Genomic DNA, 25,938 nt, shown 5'->3' with positions numbered 1-25,938 from the left:
TTAAATTTATATATTGACTGTATAGTTTTTATGTAATTTTTTCAGGGATAATATATGTGCTTAACATTTCATAGTCTACTTAGTATTTTTACCACTTCAAGTAAATTTAGAAATGTAGAAACTTTACTAATATAAACGTATCATTTCATGGCTATCCCTCTTTTTGTTAGTTTGCAAATATTGTATATGTGAAAATGTTACCAGGTGGTTATAATTTTTACTTTCAACTATTGCATACATTTTTACAAACTTAGGAGAAAGAAGTTCATCACATTTACTCACAAATCTGCAATTGATGTTGCACATTTTTTTTCATTTTTGAAGGTCCATTTTTATCTGTGTTCTCATTTTCGGTCTGAGGAGTGTTTTTTAGTGTTTACTTAGAACAGATCTGCTGACAACAAATTCCTCTAGTTTGTTTTCATCTGACATTTTTATTTTCATTATAAGAATATTTTCACTGGATATAAAATTCTTTTCTATCAACACATGAAAAATGATATCTGGTTTTCACAGTTTCTGATGAGCCATCTGTAGTCATCTGGACCCTTGTTCTCCCGGGCATATCATTTCCTCTGGATGTTTACAGGATTCTTATTCCCAATACCTTTGGCTTTCAACAGCTATATTCTGATGCACTGGACATAGGTTTCTTTGAAATTATCTTGTTTGAATTTTGCCAAAGCACTTGATTATGCAAGTTCATATCCTCTGCCTAATTTAGAAAGTTATCAGTTTCAGGACTTCAATTATTCCTACCCCCCGGGCCATTGTCTTTCTCCTCCTTTTCAAGATTCTTATGGCATAAATGTTACAATTCTTGATATTGTCCTCAAAGATTCCTGAAGCTCTGTTAATTTTTTCTTTAAATGTTTCCCCCGACCCCTAGTGCTACAGATTGGAAGATATCTATTGTTTATTTTCAAGTTTTCTTACTCATTCCTTATCTCCATTCTGTGTTTGAGCACTTTCAGTGATTCTTTTTTTTTTTTATTTTTCAGTTCTAAAATTTCCATGTATTTTTTTTTTTAATTCTTCTATCAGTCTGCTGAGACTTTTTGTATTTCTATTTGTTTCAACAGGTTTGCCATTTGTTCATGGAGCACAGTTACAGTATCTTAGTTATGGTCCAAATATTTGAGCATATAGTCCTTCTCAGGGTTGACATCACTTGATTGCCTTTTCCTTTGACAGTATGTCCGACTTCTGGGATTCTTTGTAGGTTGTGCTTAGAGGTGACAAGATGCCCGTCATGTACCACACCCACCTTGGTATTCAACCATTGGTTAATCCCTTCCTATGCTGAAGTAGGAGAGATGCGTTTGACTAACAGATTGAAGCAGAAGTAATGTTATCTTTTTTCTTTTTTAATATTTATATGAGAGAGAGAGAGAGAGAGCAAGCTTGCACACACTGTGGGGAGGGGCTGAGGGAGAGAGAAATGCAAGCAGACTCTACCCTGAGCACAGAGCCTGACATAGGTCTCAATATCACAACCCTGAGATCATAGCCTGAGCCAAAAGCAACAGTTGGGTGCTCAACTGACTGAGCTGCCTAGGTGCCCCAGTAATGGTATCTTCAAGTGAAGTTACGGTAAGAGTGCTGGGCACTCTCTCTCTTCCTTCCCCCTGCTTGGATCATCCCCTATGAAGGAATACACTGCTATGTCATGAGCTGCTCTATGGAGAGGCCCACATTGGGACAACCCGCAGCCTCCTACAAACAGTTGTGTGTGTGAGTATGGACATAGATCTCCTAAGACAGGCCAGGCCTTCAGGTGCTTGCAGCTTTGGCTGACCATTTAACTGCAAACTGGTGAGACACTGTTCTATCCCATAGGGACTCCCTTCCCCACCCCCCACCCCACGATTAGGCAAAAGTAGGGTGAAGAGTGTTTCTTCTATCTTCACTGCAAATGAATACAACATTTTTTGATTGTTTTTAATGATGGGGTGACAGTTACAATAATAGACCCACAAAATAAAACGTAAGTAATTCTAACACTACTGATTCATTTTTATATTTGTAAGATAATTATAAACATTACAGACAATTGCTTTAAAACTGCTCTAACATTTTAATGAAACCATTCACATTCCTGTCCCTGATAATAAAGTGCTTTTGTTTTCCTTTCTAGATAGGAGATAAAGCATGATGTGTATACCGTCATCAGACATCTTACACACACCTAAGAGATTTTTCTTAGCAAACTTCAAAAAGCTGTCACATTCTTGTAAGCTAACTGTAATAACCTGAAAGTATTTCAAAACAGGAGCTAATATATCCTTTTTCCTGCTGCATAAGCACTGCGAACTCAGGAGGTTTATTAGATTCTGACATAATGATCCTTAATAACAACACTGATCTCAGAAGTTCTGTATTGCCATCTTTTTACTCATGAAGCTCAGGTACCAAACCTAGTCTCCAGGGATACCTCAGCAGTTGGTGCAGCAGGAGAGACCTCAATGCAGAATTTGCCACTTAAAAAAAATCCAATATATATTCACCCTCTTCAAAGTGTTTTGCTACAGCTGTTTTTGGTGTGTGTTGGTGTGTCTTCTGTTTGACTGTAAAAATTTCATAGGGGAGTTAGAGGTGGGTGCTTACTTGCGACATTGCACACTTCTCTTTGTCTCCCTCCGCCCCCCCCCACCCCCCCCACCCCGCCGGATAGAAATCAGGAGGACCTCGGGAATGGATACTGTCTGTGTCTCTCTGTCACAGACCATTGGGTTTCTTACGTTTTCTCTGCCACACCCCTCCCCACTTTGGTCATTTGGAACTTTAATATTCTTCACTTCCTAAGTGAAGTTTAATAGTGTTCACCTATCTACTTATTTCTTCCAAATACAGGGTTTCCTAAATAATAATTCAAGTATAAAAATTCTTGCTATCCTGTCACACATACATTTTTCTCTTGATACATAAAGATTAAATCCACTTAGGCTGCCTGGGTAGCTCAGTGGGTTGTGTCTGCCTTTGGCTCAGGTCATGATCCTGGGGTCATGGGATCGAGTCCCACATCGGACTCCCTGCTCAGCAGGAAGCCTGCTTCTCCCTCTGACCCTCCCCGCTGCTCATGCTCTGTCTCTCTCTCTCTCTCAAATAAATAAAATCTTAAAAAAATGGGTTTTGAGGGAAATTTGAGTGCGCATTTGTGTACATGTCTTTCAAAGCATGAACATTTTCTTCAGGTTCTTCTGGTTGTGGTCATACTTCTTTGTGAGTTATATGTTGCCAGAAATTTCAATTATTCAAGAAAAACTAGAAATATAAATTCAAAGTGAAATACCCTCAGTTTTAAAATTGGTCTAACTGGGGCACTTAGGTGGCTCAGTCAGTAAAGCGTCTGCCTTCGGCCCCAGGACATAGGGTCGAGCCCTCCATCGGGCTCCCTGCTCAGTGGGGACGCTGCTTCTCCTTCACCCTCTGCCCCTCACCCTGGCTTGTGCTCACTCACTCTCTCACACAGGCAAATAAAATCTTAAAAAAAAAAAAAAAAAGATTAAGCCTACTTAATGTCTTTGTCTTCTGTGTCAGTTATGACTTATAACTGGATATTCCAGATAAAAAGTTTATTTGATATAGAGCAAAATACCTTAGAAATCATATCATGAGCAATAAATACAAAAGTTACTCCTTCTCTCTTTTAGTGCATAGATAGCATTTTTGTCAATAGTTCTGTATAATCGACAATAGCAAGGGATACATTTTTAAAGTGCAAATCACATCATTTTATGTTAAATTAAAAAAATTCAAAAGTACTGTCCTAACATATGTGTTTACACATACATAAGCCACAAACACATGCAACTCCCCCTATTCCCCAGTTAGGCATATTTATAAATTAAAAATGACTACCTTTAAGAAGTTCTGCACTGAATTTCCTTAGAAATCACCTTAAAACACTCTGGAAGCCTAAGAAACTAAAACTCTGTGTGATCTTAAAATACGTCAGTATTTAGTATTGATTGCTCTATCTGCAGAACAGATAGCTCTCAGAATCACTCAAAAAGGCCTATGTCTGCTAGAGTACCCAGTCTGAATTCTGAAAGGTATTTGCCATTATTTATAATTTGTGAAATGGATCGCTAATACTATCTGTAATCTTGGTAGTTCTAAGAATAATACTACAGTCTACACAGTAAGACTTAATCAGGATTGGCTGAAAGCCCTGTAAGTGCGTATAATGTGCCCTTTCCAAGGCTATGAATAACTCTAAGAAAATGTCACTATTTCACATTTGGTTCAGGTGTAGTTCTTGCTGAATGCTTTACTGAAACCGTACGGATGTCTTATTTATATGTAGGCAACTACAGGTGGCTGAAGGAGGATGTGCGTTGAGACCATTAATGGGGAAGGCAGACAGATGTTGTTATCCCTGGTAGTTTATAAAACTGCCATTTATGACTTGTGATAGAGCTTGGATGGGTCCGCCGCTCATTTCTGAGAGAAGGAAATGTCGCAGGAACATCACAGACATGCCTGTGGTCTGAAGGTCACGCCTTTCTCTTCGTCCCAGGGTCATTCTCATGGCCTGTGTCCCAGCACCCGATCTCTGTGTGTCCACGGTGCTTTTAGATAATTATTAACGTAACCTTATCAATGCAAGCAAGGAGAAGACGTTGACACAGAAACGTCTCAATGCCTGGCGTACGCCCCAGGAGGAGACCCAGCTCTTCAACTAACACATGAAATTGTTTGTAATGCCAGGTACCTGGCTCTCCCCTCACCTGTAGGGGCAATTTCACCTCCGTCGAGCTGTTGGCTCTCTCCACCCACTGATTCCAGTAAAACTAAAAGATGGCGGAGGTCTCTGTAAGTAACAGAGTGGAAATCAGTAAGGCGTATATGGAATACCTACAGTAGGCAAGACCAGATGGTATTAGTCCAATACCAAAAAATACACTGGGTGATGCCTAAGAAAGCATTTCTCTAATGGGACAGTGGAGCATATTAAATCGTGTTGCACTTTGCACTATATCCAATAGCCTACAACAGACCACATAAATGCAAACCAGAAATACCACTTAAAATATACCAGAATATGCTATAATTTATACCGTTTTTCAAGTAGATTAATTCCCAAACCTTTCATTTTGATTCCTACAAATTTAAGAGTTAACAGCCCCTCTACTAAGACCTCACTTTGCTGATTCCACAGTTATGGCCTCAGATCTAGGATGACCACAGAAATGGTCATCCAGTTGTGTACAATTTTGAGAGTGAAAGGAGGAATATCAATAATTACATCAGAACAACAGGTGTAAACAGGGACTGCCTTGGGACTGAGACATATGGTTATTCCAGTGAACCAGGTTTTTCTTTGAACAGGAATCAAAATGGCCAAGTACTGCTAATAGCTTGAAAAATATCAGGGGCCATCCATCAAATGACAGAGGCTAAATTGGGCAAGATCATAGACAATAACTTACACATTTTAAATGTTTAATATTTTGTAGAGAGTGGATACCCACTTGCAAAGAATGTTTGCAAATAACCAAAGAACCTCAGAAATCAAAGCTTTTCCTCAAATCACATGCAAATGAAGCCTCCCATTGTCCCTTTAAAATAAACAAGGGGGCACAGAGGCCTTCACATAATCACTAAATTACAAAGAACAGATGTGAGCCATTTACTGGTAAATGTGCTTGCTGGCAGAGAGAAAACAAGATAAAACAGCATGCATTGAACCAACCAGACTGGCTTTTTAATGACTCATACATGTGTGATTACTAAAGACAGCAACAAAAATAAAACTGTTCACTTGACTAAAGCTAATACACTTTAGTTACTTTAAATTAACTGCTCATTATGTCATTTTCGTGTGTCATACATCCCTTTTGGACAGCCACATAGAAATGCACCTTTTCAGAATTTATAGGAACAAAGACAACGCCTGACTCCCTCATGTTAGGGAATTACTGCTTCTGTGACCAACTGTTCTTTCGGATAAATGTGTTCTTTCCTAAGTTATAAAATTTCTATTCAGAAATCACATCTAAAGTTCATAATCATAATGAATGTTATATCCAGTGATCTTTATGAGTCTCTTATTTTTATGTTGGCACCATATTTTTTAATGTTTTGAAATAAAGCACGGAGGCGCTTTATTATTAAATGTACTCTTACCTTTAAAGTACATCAGAAATGCGACTTTATCCCAGAGTTGCTGACCCATCTCCGTTCTCCCTCCTCGTCCCCTACACCCACCCCAATCCAGTTCACACTCCCTCAGACAGGTAGTCCACCAACTAACTGATGCTACTGAGGCCACTTCTCAGCCTGCCAAATATGAAACACGGGTCTTGATCTTAAATTACGTTATCACTTTTTGAGAGTAAACATCTATGCGGGGACCATGAGGGGTAATAGTTAAAATTGTATGTATTAGGTAAGTGCTATGTGATTTCAGAGCAAAGAGAGCACTTTCAACAGTTTCGTTTAAATTTCAACAGTGGGGCAAGGTCAAACTTAGCCAAAATGAGAACATGGTTGCACTTGGGCTCACTTAGCGAACTCCCTAACTTCTGCCATTGCTTCTCTCCAGCCACCAGGGCCTTGCAAAGATGCCCCACCGGACACATCATCCCAGAAGCTCAGTCTTCTCCAAAGAATTTTGAGTACTGCACAGAAAATGGATTTAAGCAAAACTGGGAAGTGATGCTAATGTGGGTTAGATACTCTGTGAGTAAAACCATTAGGTATTTTTCACGTAAGTGTCTTGCTAGACTAGTGCTCCAGAAAGCACACCTTATAAGTACTGCTCTGGGGCGCCTGGGTGGCTCAGTCGGTTAAGCACCTGCCTCAGCTCAGGTCATGATCTCAGGGTCCTGGGATGGAGCCCCGCATCGGGCTCCCTGCTGGGGGGGAGTCTGCTTCTCCCCCTCCCACTGCTGCTCCCCCTGCTTGTGCTCCCTCTCAAATGAATGGAAAAAAAAAGTACTACTCTATAGTTTCTCCTCATAGAAAGGCTCTATCACTTCATGTCTAGAAGATACCAAGAGAAAGAAAATGTGTTAAAGTTAATGCATGGTAATGAGACTACACACGATAAGTAGGTTTTAGTAGCTTTTCTGAGCCTAGTACTGAGGTAGACATTAAGATCCAAAAAACAATAAAGGCTGATTGACCTCAAGCAAATCTTAGTTTAGTGGGGTTAGTGTGTTCGTCCTCTAAGCCAGTAAAGCTAGGTCTTTTTTAAAGAGATATTTTGAAAGCAGTGTCACTCATAAAAAGAGAATTCTACAGATGAAATATAGTAATATTTAATATGGGCAAATGAGACCTGATTCTTTTTTAAAAAGATTTTATTTATCCATTTTATTTGAGAAAGCAAGCCTTCAAGCAAGCGGGGCAGGGGTGGGGAGGGAGGCACAAAAGGAAGGATCTCAAGCCGACTCTCCACTGGGCATGGGGCCCGATACAGGGATCAATCCCAGGAGCCTGAGATTGTGAACTGAGCCCAAACCCAGAGGCAGACACTCAACCAACTGGGCCATCCACAGACCCCTTGATGCTTCGTTTTTCTGACCTTAACGATTTAAAGACCTCGTGGGAATGTGAAGAGAGATTAGGGTTTCTCAAATTCCCTTTAAGCGTCCAATTCCACTCACATCTGTATTAAAAGTGTTTGTATAATAAATTGCAAATAAACCAACTTTTCAATTAGAAAAGTAAACCTTACTAGAGCAAACATATATGTTAAATATAGTCAGTCTTATTACTTTTTCACTTGTGATGTATATAAGCAGAGAGACAGATGGTAGATAACCACTAAAGAGAACACTAGAACTATGATATCTAGTAGAATATCTTTTATGAAGTGAGTACTATCCCTCAAGCAAGACTTTTCATTACTTTTGGCACTGGACAGACTTCCAGACTGAAGTCAGATCAAAGTCAGGATTTATACTGGCCTTCCTATGTTGATGAGTCTAAAGTTCTCTCATGCACGGTGCCTATAAAATTGTTTTCTGAATATTTAATTTAAATTAAATTTAGCAAGCAAGCAGTTTTTGAGCACATTTCATATGCAAAGCATGATGTTAGGCACTGCCAGAAAAATAGAGTTAAATTCTGTTGAGGTGGGGGTCTTAAAAAATACCATATAAAATACCTATTAAAATATCAAAACCATATTGATCCAAAATGCTATTTTTCTATAATAAAGGGCTTTGTTAATTGCAGTATCACAAAAGATCATTTACTTATTTTAAAGACAACCTAATATAGCTGAAAGAAATGGCATTAATTATACAATCTTCATTTGATATAAAATATTGTGATTTTTGTAGTCTCCATTTTAATGTTTGTTTTCCTACTCACAGTAATTGGGTGGCACATTGAGTTCACCAGAATGATCTTTAAACTTTCAACAAATCTACTAAAGTCAGAAAGATATGCCAGACTATTTGTGTTCATTAATTGCTCCATTCCTTCTGCAATGTTCGAGGAAATTTGGGAGGGCACTGTGTTACACACATGATGCACAGGTGAAGAGGACAATCTCATCTTCATTGATCTCATCGGAACATGAAAAAATAAACTATGTGCCACATTAAAACGTGACAAATACCATCCAGAATTTTACAGTTTTTATGGAATAGTAAATTTTTCACCCAGGATTCTGTGTTTTATGGGGGATTAGCAATAAAACCTGCATCCATGTAGGGACTAAGAAATTAGCCAAGTGAAGATGTAGGAGATGATCCAGGAATCCGATTCTCAAAGCTGGGGAGGGGGATTCTTCTTGCTATGCACCCCAATCCCTGAGTACCTAAGTTCAAAATTGCCCTCACTTATGTTAATGATTGAAAATAAAACAACAAACATGGGGCGCCTGGGTGGTTCAGTTGGTTAAGCATCCAACTGTTGATTTCAGCTCAGGTCATGATCTCAGGGTCATGAAATCAAGCCTCAGTGAGGAGTCTGCTTAAAATTCTCTCCCTCTGTCCTTCCACGCCCCCCCACATTTGCATGTGCTCTCTCTCAAAGAAATCTTTGTTTTTAAAGATTTTTTACTTATTCATTTGAGAGAAGAGAGAGAGTGAGCACAAGCAGGGGCAGAGGGAGAGAGAAGCAGACCACTGAGCAGGGAGCCCGACATGGGACTCGATCCCAGGACCCCAGGATCACAACCCAAGCTGAAGGCAGATGCTTAACTGATGGAGCCGCCCAGGTGACCCTTAAAAAATAAATAAAACAGCAAACAAACATAAACCTTCCTGGACCTCTTGCAAATGTTCCCTAGAGGGGATAAATTGCACCACAGTAACCAATAACAGCAAACGCTCAAAGAGGTGTGAACGTGGCATCCTGGGAAATGGCAAGCAATCTATACACAATTAGCGTTCCCTCAGTAATCACCAAAATCTCCTAAAAATGCTACAATATTATATTACGCTACTGTTGTTGTTGTAGGGCTCTGTCTTCAAAATGTTAAAAATCTGGGGTAGCTTTCCTCCATCATAGAACACTTTACGCACATTCATTTCCTTTACATTCACTCCCAGTAGCTAATAAACACTGAGAACACAGAATCCTTCTTGCAAGAGCTATGAATTTCCATATACACACATATATATGGTTTAGAAAATATCAGTATTAGTTTATATGGTAATATATGGTAATAGTTTATATGGTATTAGCTTTGATATACTATACTTATTAACAGCATTTATAAAGGTGAATATAAGTTGGAACAACGTGAGAGACGCCTATCACTCTACAAGGAGGTGTTTTTGTGAATATGCAAAATGGGAGCGTCTCCAGGAGCTTATCAATGTTCCAGCAAGAACCAGTAACTTGGAGATTGCAGCAACCCTACCAGGCAGGTATGTCAAGAGTCCAACAGGTGTCTTGTGAATTCGGAAGAGGAGGAAGTAACTTTGTGCTGCCAAAAGGGAAAGCTCCATACCTGAGGGGTGATGGGCTGGACCTTTAATGATTTCCATAGACAGAGAGACCACTCCAGATGGGAGTAATGCTTGTCACAGAAGGAAGAATGCCCATGATTTCTTTAACCACAATGAGGTCGACTAGTTATCTGGAGCAGGGTCTTTACATAGGGGGAAAATCAATTACATATTGCTGTGCTAGAAGTACAGGATTTCTTCTGTAAAGACATAGCTGGAAGTAGGGATATGGACTAAACATGGTAGCATGCACTATTTTTAACTGCAGTTAGATAAAAGAAAGCTCTGTGTTATCACATCCAGGACACACTAATATATAAAAGACTAGCACGGTAAGGAGAGAGAAGGAGAATCACCCGTGGTAACCCTGCTGGTGAGAGATCACAGTAATCATGTGGCATAACTGCAGCCGATGACAAGCAGGATAGCTTCCCGTAATCCACGCAAAAGAGGCAAACCCAAGACAGGGAAGCCCAGCTATAGGTCAGTATGGATTTTATCTCAAATTTATAAATCAAATACATATTTGTATATGCAAGAAAACAAGATTCTGTGCAGTCACTACCATAAATACAAAAATGGATGAGGGGACTGTAATATTTTCATCTTAATTATCAACCTAGTTTTGAGATGCCCACATGCCACTGTCACTGAGGAAGTGAGGAGAGAGGCAGGTGGCCAGGGCCCGGCACCTCACCGGCATGCCACAACTCTGGATAAGCTTACTGCACAACAACAAATGAATAAATGGAGTGAGAACTAATCTGACCCCGAATATAAAATTATCCTAGAAGGGGCGCTCTGTGAAGTGAAGTTCTACTTAATCACTATGAGGAACCATGTCAAAATCGGTACAAAGGCTGGACTCCACGTACTAGGTAATGATCATGTATTGTCCCCTGCACGTCCTGTTCAACCATGTCCCCGTACTCATCACCCCATACGGGTTGTGTTGGCCACACAGAGGTCATTTAAAGCAGGCAAATCACTTCTTCTGGTATTGACTCTGGTGTCAATTCAAATTTTGAGTTTGCCACAGAAAGTGCTAAGAACTCATGGTTTCAATTTCCTTACGCCAAAAAGTGTTGAATATGTGGCTGTTTTTCCAGTGACTGTGCTTGAAAGGTGCCAAATCTCCTTTAGGAAGAATAAAACATAGATGGTATGGAAGTGATGTTTAAGGAGATTCCTAAGTGAGGCATTCTAAGATTAAAATTAGCCAACGCTAGTGATACCTAGGATACAGCATGTCGTTAGAGTGAAATGTGACTTTCTGTGATAGTCACATCACCCCCATCTCTCTTTCCTTTCAGTCAGGTTTCCTGTAACCCTGGTTTACCCCAAGTTTGTCTAAAATTTTGATTCCCATGTTAAATGTTCTTGTCAGCATCATCACAACTTTGGTAGTGGAAACTGTTGTCACAAAGGCTAACATCACTCTTTCACCCCTTTAAAGGCAGAGAAGAGGAGGTCCTGTCTAGTCTGCTTTCTGAGACTCCAAATCAGTTTTGTTCTGCCTGCATCCGGGAGGTGAAAGTACCTGGGCTTGGTCCCCCACCTCAACCAAAATAAAAAATTCTCCTTTTAGCCCGCCCAAGATCCCTGGTGATGTCCATTTGCTTAATCAGCTTGGTGACTTTTTTTTTTTTTCTTCCCAGCTCATTAACATACCTGACATTTACATTTGTCCTTGAAAAAGACACTCAAATTAATGAAAAGGAAATTTAATGAACATCGTAAAATAGGAACACTTTGATTTTTTAAAACTATAGTCCTAGACATGCAACTTAGAACAGTAGGTAACATTCAAAAGTAACATGGAAATAACAGTTTTTAAGAAAGAAGCTTAAAGTAGAAGACTATACCTATTAAGAAGCAATGTAACATTTCAGGGCCATATTTGTCAAATTGAGATCATGGCTCTGACACCCACTTATATTCCTTAAGTGGTTATTAAAAATGATAACAGTTTATAGATGATAATTATTTCCTCATATTTGAAATTTTCATCTTTGCTGCCCTTCATCTAGAAGCTTTGTTCGAAATTACATCTGATAGTGTATAGAACTCTGCAGACAACCAAATACCATGTGGAAAAATCAGTCTTTAATCCTCTACTTCTTACAGGCAAACCCAGTGTTTAATTAGATAAACGCTAGGTACATTATCCCACAGGACCTGCGGGACTCGGAGCCATGCTACTCTGAGAAAATTGGACCTCAGAAGAATTTTTGCCCTTGGCTTCTCAGGTCTCATCACAAGACCCACCATTTACGGAAGATGATGATTTTTGGCTTCTGTTTAAGCTTATCGCCTTGCCCTTGGTTTTTAAAGCAATGCTTCCTTTCAGCAAGGAGCAGGAGGGTTTCAGCTGAATCATGTTCTGCTTCTATTTGCCAGACTCCCAATTTTAGCTTTGATTACTCAGAGAAGAAGGTATGTAATATTCCTGCATGACCTTTTAGTAATTAATATTTTAATTTTGTTGGCTTCTTCTCAACTAAACTTTCCTACAGGCTCAAGATTCCAAATTGGATTTTACTCTTGTTCTCAGGGAGACAATGTATCTATTAATTAATGCTTCAAATAAAATTTGAAATAACACTGAAAAATATAGGACCTGTCTAAAAATGGGTTAAATATTTCATTTAGGTTATTGATTCACATTAGTGCCTTCAGATTCACTAAGTAGGTCAAAATAAAGTATTAATGCTTTATTTGATGGGATATCAATAGTAGAAAATTCTAAGCAACAAAGTTAAATATTTGTTTCTTGGCCTAAGATTATTCACCTATCTTAAAAAACAAAGTTAGGTACTTAGCCAAATTTTAAAAGAATGCATTTTCTCAATAGTAAGCGAGGCATTTAAGTGTTTAAATGATGAGGAAGCACCACCAGTAAGAACATTTAGTTCATATACGGGTAATGGTGTCACAACTGTAAAGCGCTTCTTGGCTCTTAACCTTGTAGCAAGTTTTCCTTCATTTCAAAGGACAGCCTGGAAATACGGTCACTGATACCTCAGACTCGGGATGTCACATTCTCAAGGCAATTTTGTTAAAACAAAGGGAGGGAAGCATTATTCTACAGTCATTTTCTTTGCTATAGGTTATAAGGATGTTATTTTCTACCTTGCATTGTCTCTATAGAAGAGAGGACGACTGTATTTCAAATTCTAAAATGTTAAAATAAGTTATTCACTAATTTGTAATCTGGAAAGGAAAACAGGTCTCCTTGATGTTTATCTTTAAAAAAGGATCATGTGGGTTTGCATAAACCTTTCTAGGCAAAATAGCTTACTATTGCTATGTTTCCAGTTTTCCACAGAAGACTGTACAGAACAAGGCATTCCTCACATTTCTATTAGATCATTACACTGAGCTCCTGGAGGTCAGGACAACTTGGTTTACCTTGGGCTAACCTTGATTAGTATGACTAATCAACATTCTTCTATGCTTTTATTTTAGCATCCTTTCTGAGCATCTACTATTTAAGACACTATGCTAGCTACGGCAGAGGTTTTCAAAAGGAAACCTGTCTTCAAGCAGCTTACAGAGTATACTTGGATAGGAGACAAAGACGTAAGCAATGATCGGAAGGGAGAACGCTGAACTGCCCTGGGAATTCAAAAGAAAGAGATCAGTATTGCAATTCAATGTTATTCTCAGACTTTGTTTTGTGCATGCCGTGAAACAGGAATGAATCTCTCTTTAAAGGAAGCTACACATTTGAAACTCTACTTGATGTAGCAACAAGAGTTAAAGGGATATGCTTAACTTCTCACGGACTGAGTTTTTTCCCATTTTTGGTAAAGGCTCAGAAGTCGAAGTACCAGTTTCAGAAAAGGGACTGAATGATAGCAACAAAGCCTAGAATATAACTTCTACCTCCTCTATGTAGCTAGTAATTTTGAATTAAGTCTTCTAAACCTAGTCATTAGTAAAAATGTTTACATATTTTTTATTTAGCCATGTTTTAAGATTTTGTTACCAGATATGAACATTGTGGCAAAATAACTGTCTTATCAAGTATATTTATAAATTATACTTTTTATATTAGAGTATACATTTTAGGGGTACTTGGGTGGCGCAGTTAAGCGTTTGACTTGATTTCAGCTGAGGTCCTGATCTCAGGGTGGTGATATCGAGTCCTGCATCACGTGGGGCTCCCTCCTCAGCAGGGAATCTGCTTCTCCCTTCCCTCTGCCCCTCCCCCTGCTTGCACTCTCTAAAATAAATCTTTTTAAAAATTAATAATAAAGTATACAGTTTTAATTAGGGAAAACAAGTAATATTAATGATCATGATAATTAAAAACTAAACCAGTACAGCCTAAAAGTCAACACAAAATTAGAAATATTTTAGGAAGGGAACGAAAGAAGATCTGTAACCCTTTGTTTCCAGAATAAAACACTTTTGCATTCACCAATTCCACAGCTATAGACAGCATTGAGTGAATGGATGAAGCATCAGTAGAAGAATTGCAATCCATGAACTTGGCCAAATGAGGCCTAACCACCTACTTACTGACCAGCACTACTTCACACATGATGAGCACATTAACACAGGGATAAATTAAGTAATTTGCTCAAGGCTGTACAGCTAAATAAGTGTTAGAACTATTGGTCAAACCTACATAGTATGGCTCCAAAATCTACACCCTAAAATACTATACTTACCCACACATGCACAGTTCTTAACTGTTTGAAAACAGGGTGTGTAGCTTGGCTTTCTGTAAGGCTAGTCCCTATGTGTTTAACAGCACTAATGAGTTTACTACAGAAGAAAGGGGAAAATAATACAACACCCAAAGCAATCTACACATCCAGTGCAATCCCTATTAATACCAACCGCATTTTCACAGAACTAGAATACTAAAACTGGTAGGGGATTACAAAAGACCCCAAAAAGCAAAAACAATCTTGATAAAGAAAAAGCTGGAGGCATCACAATCCCTGATTTCAAGATATAGTATTCAAAATAGTGGTGTATTGTCTATTACCCTCAATTTATCAACTTCTCTTGAAATGACGGGCATGGTGTGGATCTAGTAGGAAGGAAGAATTATAGAGTGAGTGATGATGTTGCAGTTGTCCAAATATTCAGTGGCCAACAGATAAAAATAACACTAAAATACGTAGGGAAATAAATTAAGAAATACGTGAACAAATTGGTTTTAGGCCACAGTTTAAAGAGTTTAAGAGCTGATACTGTAAGCCAGATGATTAATAATAAAGAAGGTGAGCAGAATAATAGTCTCCATAGGGACCTGCGAGTATGTTACAGGAAAAAAGAGAATCAGCAGACCTTAACACAGAGAGATTATCCTGGATTGTCCTGATGGGCCCAAGACAATGATGGCAGTCTCGACAAGTAGAAGAGGAAAACAGAGAAGGGGCCCAAGTAACACAGCTTGAGAAGGACCCTACTCACCACTGCCAGCTTTGAAGACAGAGGAAGGGAACGGATTCCCAGCTAGAGTCTCCAAAAAGTACACAGCCCAGTTAATAGCCCCATGAGACCTGCATCGGATTATTTCCTATAGAACTCTAAGGTAAAAAATCGGTGTCGTTTAAGATGCTAGGTTTCTGGGAACTTGTAGAAAAGTCAGGCTGTGGCCATGAATCCCTCCGTGGGAGCTTTGTCTTGTCACTGTGGAGGGTCTTGACTAGGGAATGAGTTCCCACGGCACAGCGAGCTAGAGTCTACTTTGCAGAAGAATGGGAGCTGCCCAGGTTTTCATAGGTTGTCCTGGCTCTGAAGCGACTGCTTAAATCTCTGTGATGCTCACACACATTTACATCAATGTGCTTTCATCCCCATCTCCTGCTGCCCTGAACTATGTCTTAACCTTGAAAAGATACCTGATTGGGCTGAAGAGAACTAGAGCCCATGTCACTCCCTCTTATAATGGAGAAACCAGACAGTCCTGCCCATAGGTAACTGTGGAGTGAACATGTTCAAAATAGCACATAAAAGCACATCCAAGAATATACACAATTATGTTTTGACCATATGAGATAACAGCATATGTAACAGAATACAAGGATCTGTTATTATATAAAAAATCATTAAGAGTACAGAATGTTTCAGATTCCCAATGCATTGTATAGATAAAAGCGTTCCTTAATAGGTAATAAAGTGTCAAATGATAGTACATTGACTTGTTTACATCTCTTGCAAGTAAAAGCCTGTGGGAGGAAATCGAGGTCAGTCTTGGACTTTTATTGTTCTACTCACCAACTATACCCCTTGGGCGTGCTGGCAAGATTTTGAGAAGATATGAAACTCTTCTGATTTTGAAGAAAACTATGTTCCAAAAGTTTAAACTCGGACTCATAACATTTCATACTACCAGTGTATGATGTGATAAATTGTTTATAGTTTACTTTTGTTAAAATTTAATACATTTATATTTTAAAATTTAACCTCACGTGCGCCTGGGTGGAGTCTGACTCTTGGTTTCAGCTCAGGTCATGATCTCGGGGTTATGGGATGGAGTCCGTGTCATGCTCCATGCTCAGGAGGGAGTCGGCTTGAGATCCTCTCCCCTCTTCCTCTGCCCCTCTCCCCACTCATGCACATGTGCACTCTCTCTCTCAAAAATAAATCTTTAAAAATAAAATAAAATTTAACCTGAAAAGAAGGCTATGAAATACTCAAGTTGTAACTATCTCAAATGAGAACACTCAACTTATGGTTAATTATAAACGAAATCTTAAACACCCATATTCTGATGGAGAAACAAATCATTAATAACCAATGAATTTGACTTAAGTTATCTATTTTTTTGGTAAGAAGTAAATAAATAACTCTTCCCCCTCTGCTTCCCTTTCTCCTCTTCGTCCTTTCTTGTTTTCTCTAGGTGTATCTAGTTGAACAAAGCTACCTAAGAAACTATTCCAACATTTTTTTAAATTTGTGACCACTTCTTGTGACAGTTTTTGTAATAATACTGGCCATATTGGCAAGTGCTTAATATTTGCATTTGGAAAATAATCAAAATAAAAAATAAAATAATCCACATGATTCTCACACTTCATCACAGTTAACAATTTATGATTTTCACAAAGCAAAACCAAGTAAGTTAGAAATTGTCTGGTATAGACCTAACAATACTGTATTCTACAAGCTAAGGTCTATTATGTTTTGGTAAAATTATACAATATAAACTCAAATGGTTTATGTAACTTAAAAAGATATCAAATCCTGTATTATGCATGGAATTCCATATATACTTGATATTTTGTTAATATAAAGATTCAGAAGTCAATAAATGAAAAGGTGACAAAAAAGATAATTCCATCATTATACCAATATTTGTGTTTTTTATTATTTTTTAAAATTATGTATTTGATTAAATAGAAGACAGAAAACTGGAATTCCTTCATTGCACATTACCAAAGAATTTGGTATTCATTCAACCAAAATAAAATACTTTGAGAACCACAGATTATTCATACATGTATTGAAATATTTTAATGAGAAAAACTACAAAAAACTGATTAAAAGTTTTAAATTATGCTAGATAATAGAATATGTTCTAAAATTTCAGGTAAATTTTTTTGCTTTTCTTTTGCAGGACATAAATCTGGAGGACCTCAAAGAAAAATGCAGCAATAAAGTTTGGAAAAGATATAAGAGAGACTTTTGCTTTTAGAATGGACATTTTTCCCTTTCCTAAAATGTCTATTATTCAAGAAGCATGTTTATAAATTTCACTGCAGAAATTATATTTTAATAATGTAATAGACGTGCTCCATCAAGTGGTTCTCTTATCTAGAAAACATCTTTTGCACTGCAGTCAACTACAAAACCAAAAACAGCAAAATTCAAATTTAAAGAAACACTCTTTCTAAGGGAAGCCTATTTAAACCCTATAACATTTAGAAAGTTCTCAGAGCCCTGAATACATTTCACAAAAAAATAGTTTCATCGGTTTTGTGTAATGTGAACCTACTATTCTCTAACATTTTGAGTAAATGATTGAACAGTCAATGCACAGTTGGATTACTAAATAAATTGAAAGTCAAGGAGTCTATATTTCTCATAAAAATAAATTAAATTATAGGATATCATGGTCTTGGTTGTCCAATTCTATTGTTAGTTCCAGATCTACTCGGCAAAATTTAAAACCAGTCCTGAATCCTGCTACTCCAAGTTCTTGATTATGCATGATACTATAAGATGTGTGTCCATGATTAAGACCCAAACCATAAAGTCCTGGGTGTTTAGCAGAATAACAGGGCTCATGTTTTTCCCAGGGGTATTAAATTAACATTCTGGAAGTGGACTACTAGGTCTAGCTGGAGTCAACGCGACAAAGTTTGAATCATTAGCATCCTTTAAAGGAGGCACTGGAATTAAGTGACGATCTGAAAAGTGTAGGACGTTGGCTGCAACAGGTCTAATCCAATCATCCCTGAGAATTTGAACAAAGTAGACATTAGAGTGTATAGCCTATTGGTCACCTGAGCAAGAACCTTGTGTTTGTTTGCATCTCATCGAATTCTTTTATGCTCTGATCCAGCCAATGAGCCAAAACTTAGGACCCCAAAAATGCTCATTTTGAACTTCTAAAACTCCATCCATGGTAGATTCCTCTCTGATAACTTTGTCCAACTGACCAGGAACTTGGGGTGGTGTCTGGTGGGACACTCAGCCACTGGACACACTCACTGGATACAGAGTGCCAAACATCATCAGAGCTATGGCAGAGGCAGCGTCTACAGCAAAATAATTATTCATTTCAATTAGCATATATGTACTACAAAGAGCAGATGCTCCCACAAGATCACTCAGGAAAGAAGATACTGCTAAGTGCTAGAAGAATTCTACACAAGCTTCAGCTAAGAACCACAGCACACTCTCAAAGAAAACTCATACTAGCAGCTTCAGATACAGAAGCAAGAGGTTGATTTCAAATAGGAAGCATCGTGAGCAACTTAAAACAAAGAGCCACAAAAGTACCAACTAATAATCTTCCCATGTGTATCTCCTGGGACTCCAAAAAGTGTTCTTTCTTTTAACATAAAGAGAGCTCCCTTGGGGGCAAAGACAGCCAAGACCTCTAATCTTTCAAATCCAAATGAATAGACTGGGCTCAGTTTCCTCATCATCACCCGGGAACTTATCAAGCATTCATTAAAAAAGATTAAACAGTCAAGTAGGTATCGGCAGGGAAAACGCTACCGTTACTGGAACTACATCACATCAGCAAGATGTCGGTATGTGTAAGGTTTACTGCACCAAAGAGCAAGATCTCCCAGGACTCTCACTCAGCTGCTACATGTCTAAACCTCTGTCATGACTTGACAAAAAAAAAAAAAAAGATCTTTGTGGTTTTCTAAAGAGATGAATGGTCCCCCACAATAAGGAGCAGCACATTCCTGCCGGAAGATGCTCTGGGAGCTGGTTTTCCCTAGACTGATTATTCCAAACTCCAAGGGTACAAACAGTTTTGTGATATTTTGTTAAAAGGTAAATGGAATTAGGATTTGAAACAGATTAGATTTGGGAATCTCTTCTTCAGAGTGCTCAAAGTATACGCACTGTGGTTCACAGACATCTATAAAGGATACATGTTCACAGACTTAACAACTACCTGAAAACCTAAGTGAAAATCTCCTTTAGGGGCGCCTGGGTGGCTCAATCATTAAGCATCTGCCTTCGGCTCAGGTTGTGATCCCAGGGTCCTGGGACTGAGCCCCGCATCGGGCTCCCTGCTCAGCGGGAAGCCTGCTTCTCCCTCTCCCACTCCCCCTGCTTGTGTTCCCTCTCTCGCTGTGTCTCTCTCTGTCAAACAAATTCATAAAAAAGAAAAAAAAAATCACCTTTAATGTAGGAAATTTGTAACACATGCTCTTATGATAAAGCTCAAGTGAGTCAAAGAATTACAAGATAGAAGAAAAATTCTGTACATTTACAGAAATTGAATGGGTAGGCTAATATCGTAGGTAAAATATAGTGACTCAAGAAAGATTATAAGCTATATTTCACAGCTTATAAGCATATTTTTCTCTAACATCGCATTTTCCTAAACCAAAATGACCTTATTTTTTAATATAAGTATTTTTAATTAAACTATTTAAAGGTCCATATTTGATAACTATGTAATGATTTAAATTAAACATGAGTTTTTGGGTCATGAGGTGCCCTCGTCATTCCCCTTAAGGTCCATGACCTTGAGCCCTAACCAACCTTCAGATACATTCTTAGACTAAAAGCTCTTAACAAATTTCATCTTATTTCTAATTCAATGTCAGAGAATTAATGTGTTGACACTGGAATTATTAATCCCAGTATAATTAAAATGATATATATTTAACCACTTAATAGAACAAGGAGTGTGGATGGAGAAGCATCTAAGAACTAGATTCCCTATCTGAAAGGAAAACAGTTATTTTGATCCCTATACTAATTCAATCCGTGGCCCCCAGAACAGAACTATGGGGCACTCTATTTCATTCTCTTTAGTGAATCCAAACTGAGTAACTGGAACCGATAGCCACTTATTCACAAATGTATTCTATTTCTAATTCTTGGCCAAATAAGCTCTCAGAAAGATGAGTTAAAAAAAATCTTAGCACCCATATATATATGACAAAGGTATTTCGGCTTGTGAAGAATGAATATAGCTTCTATTCTGGCAAGATTTTAAAAAGATGAAAATCAGCATCATCCTTACAGTAAATAATTCCTAACTCCCTCTGCTCTGTTTGAAGAACAGTCACAAATCATTTTAAAGTCCTCGATCCCAGTGGTGAATTCTCACACTGTCCTAGGCTTTCTACTTTTGGCGGTTTGAAAACTCAATGAGATAATTTCATTCAGAATAAAAATAACAGAGGTCAAGAATTTTTAAAAACAAAACCACAAAAGCAGGAAAGAGAGAGGGAGATGGCTAATTGGAAGGGGAAGGGTGATAAATAGACAGTACATACACAACTCCGTACCTGCTCAAGCCCTTAATCTTGGGGCAATAATGGTTTTGGTAAGCTTCTGAAAACACTAATGGAAGTGTGTCCACATAACCCACCAAGGAAGGTTAAGGAGCATGATGGAAAGCTCATTTATCACAGATGCAGACAGACTTGGGTTCAGTTGCCCACTCCGCCACTGGTCAGCTTTAGGACCTTAGGGCAAGCTATGTGTCCCCTTTTAACCTCAATCTTTCCATCTGAGAAATGAGGCTAATAGCCGCTACCTTATAGGGTTATTGTGGAGATTTTATGAAGTCTCAGATTACGAGTGTTGAGCCTGTAGAGGCTGTGGTTCTGGAAGGAGAGCCTATGGAGAAGGCAGACCACCCAGATTCTAGTCTTTGTTCAGCCACAAACCAGCTGTGCAACTTGCATGTGTGATGGAAATTCTGAGCCTCATCAGTTCTGCCTGAAGAATGCACATGATTCTATTGGCTCGACCTTCCTCATTGTTCTATTTTCAAATCACGTGAGATAAATACATTTATAAATGGGAAAAAGACTGTTTTTAGGATAATAAGTATAGTAGAGAAGCAGTCTTTATTTTTTTTAGATTTTTTTTATTTATTTATTCATGAGAGAGAGAGAGAGAGAGAGAGAGGCAAAGGCAGAGGGAGAAGCAGGCTCCCCGCAGAGCAGGGAGCCCGATGCGGAACTTGATCCCAGGACCCTGGGATCATGACCTGAGCCGAAGGCAGACGCTTAACCGACTGAGCCACCCAGGCGTCCCGAGAAGCAGTCTTTAAAGACCTTTTTACTTTCAAAGAACCTGCAGACTCTTTCAGGAAAAAAAAAATGCATGAAAAAAGCATATATTTACATTATATTCTTTCCTTTAAAAAGGTTTAATATTTTGGCACCTGGGTGGCTCAGTTGGTTGGGCGACTGCCTTCGGCTCAGGTCATGATCCTGGAGTCCCGGAATCGAGTCCCGCATCGGGCTCCCTGCTGAGCAGGGAGTCTGCTTCTCCCTCTGACCCTCTTCCCTCTCGTGTGCTCTCTCTCTCTCTCTCTCAAATAAAAAAAAAAATCTTTAAAAAAATAAATAAAAAGGTTTAATATTTGTTCATTAAAAGGCCTAATTAACATTAAAAGGTTTAATACTTACTGAGATCAATTATCTTCACTTGTATCAGCTAAATTAATAAAAGTGAGATTAAATGGGTATTCATACAATATTTGTCTTGAACTCTCCTATTCTGTGTTAAGTCATTTTGTCCCAACTAAAGAGAGGGACTTTAGTATTTTCCACTGAGAATGACTTTGTAAAATAATAATCTTAGGTGATTATGAAGCCTCTTAGGTTTTCACTTTGGATTTCAAACACAGTAATCCTCCCTGCTTTCTATACTAACCACAACAGACAAAAAAAGCCCTTTATAATAATGTATCACTATTCATAGATGCTCTTAAACAATAACTCCAAATCGGACTCCTTACACAAGTACGTAAAGAGAAGACAGTCATTACAGTTTTTCAGAGGAAACTCAGAAGGCCTATTAGGACTGGTGGAGTTTCTTGAACATAATACAAGTTCTCTGACAGTGAGCCAAGAGCTAAAACAAAACAAAACAGACACTATGCTTAAAAAAAGAAAGCTATTGGAGGTTATGATGCATTTGACTTATTTTCAGGAATGCTTAAAATACTCATAAAGGAAACATGAGTTGCTCAGTAGGTGCTTTTTTTTCCTTGGGTGTGGGGAGGTCTCTCTGAAATATAAATGTCAACAAAAGAAAACCAAATATTCAGAAAGCTACTGAGGTTAAACAAGTTTTAATTCAGCCTTACAAGAAAACCCATGTCAGCCATGCTCAATTGCTCCTGCCACTTTTGGTTAACATGGTATGGGTTTTGCAACAGGTGGGAATCATTCCTGCATCCGTTCACACAACACGTATCGAATACTTGTTACTTTGTCCCTTCTGGTTCCAGAAGGAACGCAAGCATACAAAGTTGCTCATCTCTTGAAGATGACATTCTAGAAGTGAGGGGGAAATCTATGACAATGTATTTATGTGAGGTGGGGGCGTATCTGCTTGACAGAAAACCAACCAGAGCCACTGTCTGAATACTACTATGTGTCATAGAACCTCATTACAGACTGAATTTGTCAATAATTGGTCAAGAAGTCCTCAAAAAAAAAAAAAAAAAAAAAAACAATTATTATGCCCCAAACAGCAAAAGTTATTTGTTGAAAATGTACTTAAAATCTAAGTACTGCGTGAGACATTTTATGTCTATTATTTTTTTGTTATGACACTTTGGGGTTTATTTAGAGGCTGCTGTAGATGCAATATGGCTACATATTATTTGAAGCTCCTGCCATCAAAAAGTGGAGCCTATGTTGCCCACCTTAAATCTGGGGTTTCATTAGTAGACGGTGGGAGAAGTAACATCATGGGGAGTCTCAGGGCCTCACTTCAACAAGAATGCAGCTTCTGTCTTTGCGCTCTGGGGGACCCTGAGGGTTCCATGCAGTGAGGAAGCTTGCAACAGAAGACCAATTGCAGAAAGATTCCAGACAATTCAGCTGTCTCAGCTGAGCTCAGGCTCAGGCAAACAAGCAGTTTCTGAGCAAATTTACGTGAGATTGGCAGAGAAACCTCCCAGGTAACCCACACAGTCCATAGACATAATAAACCTTTGTTGTTTGAAGCCTCTAAGCTTTGGGGCAGGTTTTTATGCTGCAGTAGACAGAGAAACGGAAGCTGCCTGTGTTCACAGGCTCACAGCAAGAAAGAACAGAGCCAAGCCCGCGAGTCATGTCTGTCCGACTGCAACCACTAATCTTTGTAGCACTGCAGGTCTAATTTTCCTGGAAACCCATTTCTTTATCATGAAAAAATGGGGTTAAAATAATCTATCAGTTTCTACCATACTCAACATTTCTATGATGCTGTGAATCTATGAGCATTTAGGTACATTCCCTGCCCATCCCCCTCCTCAAATAATCACACCATCCCAGCAATTCCCAGGATAAAAAGTTCTTACATCACTAGATTAAAATTCCAGTTATATCACTAATGCTTAAGCAATCTAACCTAAGACAAATTATTCTATTTAGAAATATGTAAAAAAAAAAAGAGATGGGGGGATTATAATAGCCACCCAGTACCTTTGTGAGGAGATGGAGTAAGGGGTATGAAATGCCTTTAGAGCACACAGAGAGTTATTCAGTGCAGTGTAGCACAGAATGTGTGTGTGCGTGAGTGTGTGTGTGTGTGTGTGTGTGTGTGCAGTCTTAAGTAACATCCAAAGCAATACCCACTTACTACATTGCATCTGAGATTAAAGATGGTTCCCAATCCTTTGATGGTCCTTTCATTGAGAACCGAGGTCTAGGTTTTCTCTTTTAGAATTTTTGGAATTCTAAGCCACCATGTAAGAAATCCAACTTTTCTGAGATTATCAGGCTGGGGAGAAGGTCAAGTTAGTCACCGGAAGAGGTCTCATGGAGAGACAGGACCGGTCCCGTCAGTCCAACCATCTCAATCCAAGGGACAGGGGTCCATGAAGCTTTGAGGGTGACAGCTTCAGCACCATGTACACAAAGGACCGCAAAGACAACAGCCTACTTCCACCCACCGACCCTCCAAATCACAAACGATCACATACTGTTAGTTTGTGGCAGTTTATTATGTAGAAATAGATAACCAGGACACACATTCTTCTAAATACAAGAAAGACAAAATTCCTAAAATTTCTGTCTCAGTTAATAACTTCATGGCTGTTTGGGACAGATTCTCTGCCCCCCTTCCTCCTCCCACTGACCAACACACATTCTCTCTCTCTCTCTCTCTCTCCCCCCTACATACAGATCTAAATCTACACAAACACATAAAATAGCATTTTCTTTTTTTTATTAAAAGCATTTTTTAAAGATTTTATTTATTCATTTGAGATACAGAGGGAGAGAGAGCAGGGGGAGTGGCAGAGGGAGAAGGAGAAGCAGGCTTCCCACGGAGCAGGGAGCCCGATGTGGGGCTCGATCCCAGGACCCTGAGATCATGACCTAAGTCTAAGGCAGATACTTAACCATCTGATCCACCCAGGTGCCCAAAAATAGCATTATTTTCAGGTTGCCTGATAAACTATTAATCCATAGTGAGAAGTGTATTGTAAAATGGAGGATAAAATATACTAAAAATGACAGCAAACACAAATTTGACTATTAAACTCAACTGTGAAACTTGCAACAGCCATGAATCAGGAAAGAAAAATAAAAGACCATATATCTCTCATTGCTGAAAGGGAAAAAAACACTACTACTAAAGGTATGTACTGTTTTCCTAGACACAAAGGAAAATTCTCTCAATGGTTCATTTTATCTGTGCCACTAGATAACATATAAAAAATGTCTGACATTAACAAGAACTCAGAATTAGTTTTCAACATCAAAACCAGAAACTATAAAAGAAAATGTTAAATGTAAACTCATAAATACAATTTAAAAAACAAGAAAACGTTGGATTTTTTTCTAAACCATATAAAAAGGGGTAGTTTCCTTAATATTAGAAAGGTTCTTACAGATTCATTAGAAATTGGGATACTGACATGAACAGGCAGTTTATAGGAAAAAATTAATGAAATGGCTTTGAAATATATGAAAACACTCTCAGTCTACTAGCTATTAGAGAATGCAACTTAAAATAAAAAATGATGCAGTGTTTTCAGATCTCTGGCAGAGACAAAATAGATTTGATGACCAGGCATGTGATGGTGGAGGTAAAGGTACCATCCCGCTCATGTCACCGTGGATTTGGGTCTCCACGGCTCGTTGGCGGGCATTTCGGCAATAACTCTCCAGCATACGCCTCTAGGACTCCATCCTACATAACTGTTTGCACACATTTGCAAATATTTCTGTAAAGATGGTCATTCAATCACTGTAATAAATACTTTAGTCTAAAAATGGACAGTCTGTTAATGACTGGTAAAATATTAACATTCAAATATTGAAATTTTATGCAATGTTTAATAAATGTAAGTATATACCAAATACAGAGAGAACTCTAATATTTATTCTTAGGTACATAA

The 25,938-nt window shown here is 38.4% G+C and overlaps 1 pseudogene; it reads right to left on the bottom strand.

Moving 5' to 3' along the window:
• Positions 1–17,992: 17,992 nt before the first annotated feature.
• LOC113920774 lies at positions 17,993–25,711 on the bottom strand (annotated as a pseudogene).
• Between the last annotated feature and the right edge of the window lie 227 nt (positions 25,712–25,938).

The sequence above is a fragment of the Zalophus californianus genome, chromosome 15, assembly GCF_009762305.2.
Source record: "Zalophus californianus isolate mZalCal1 chromosome 15, mZalCal1.pri.v2, whole genome shotgun sequence".
NCBI lineage: Eukaryota > Metazoa > Chordata > Mammalia > Carnivora > Otariidae > Zalophus > Zalophus californianus.
Note: the sequence above shows the minus strand (reverse complement) of the source record. Positions and strands in the feature narration are given on the sequence as shown.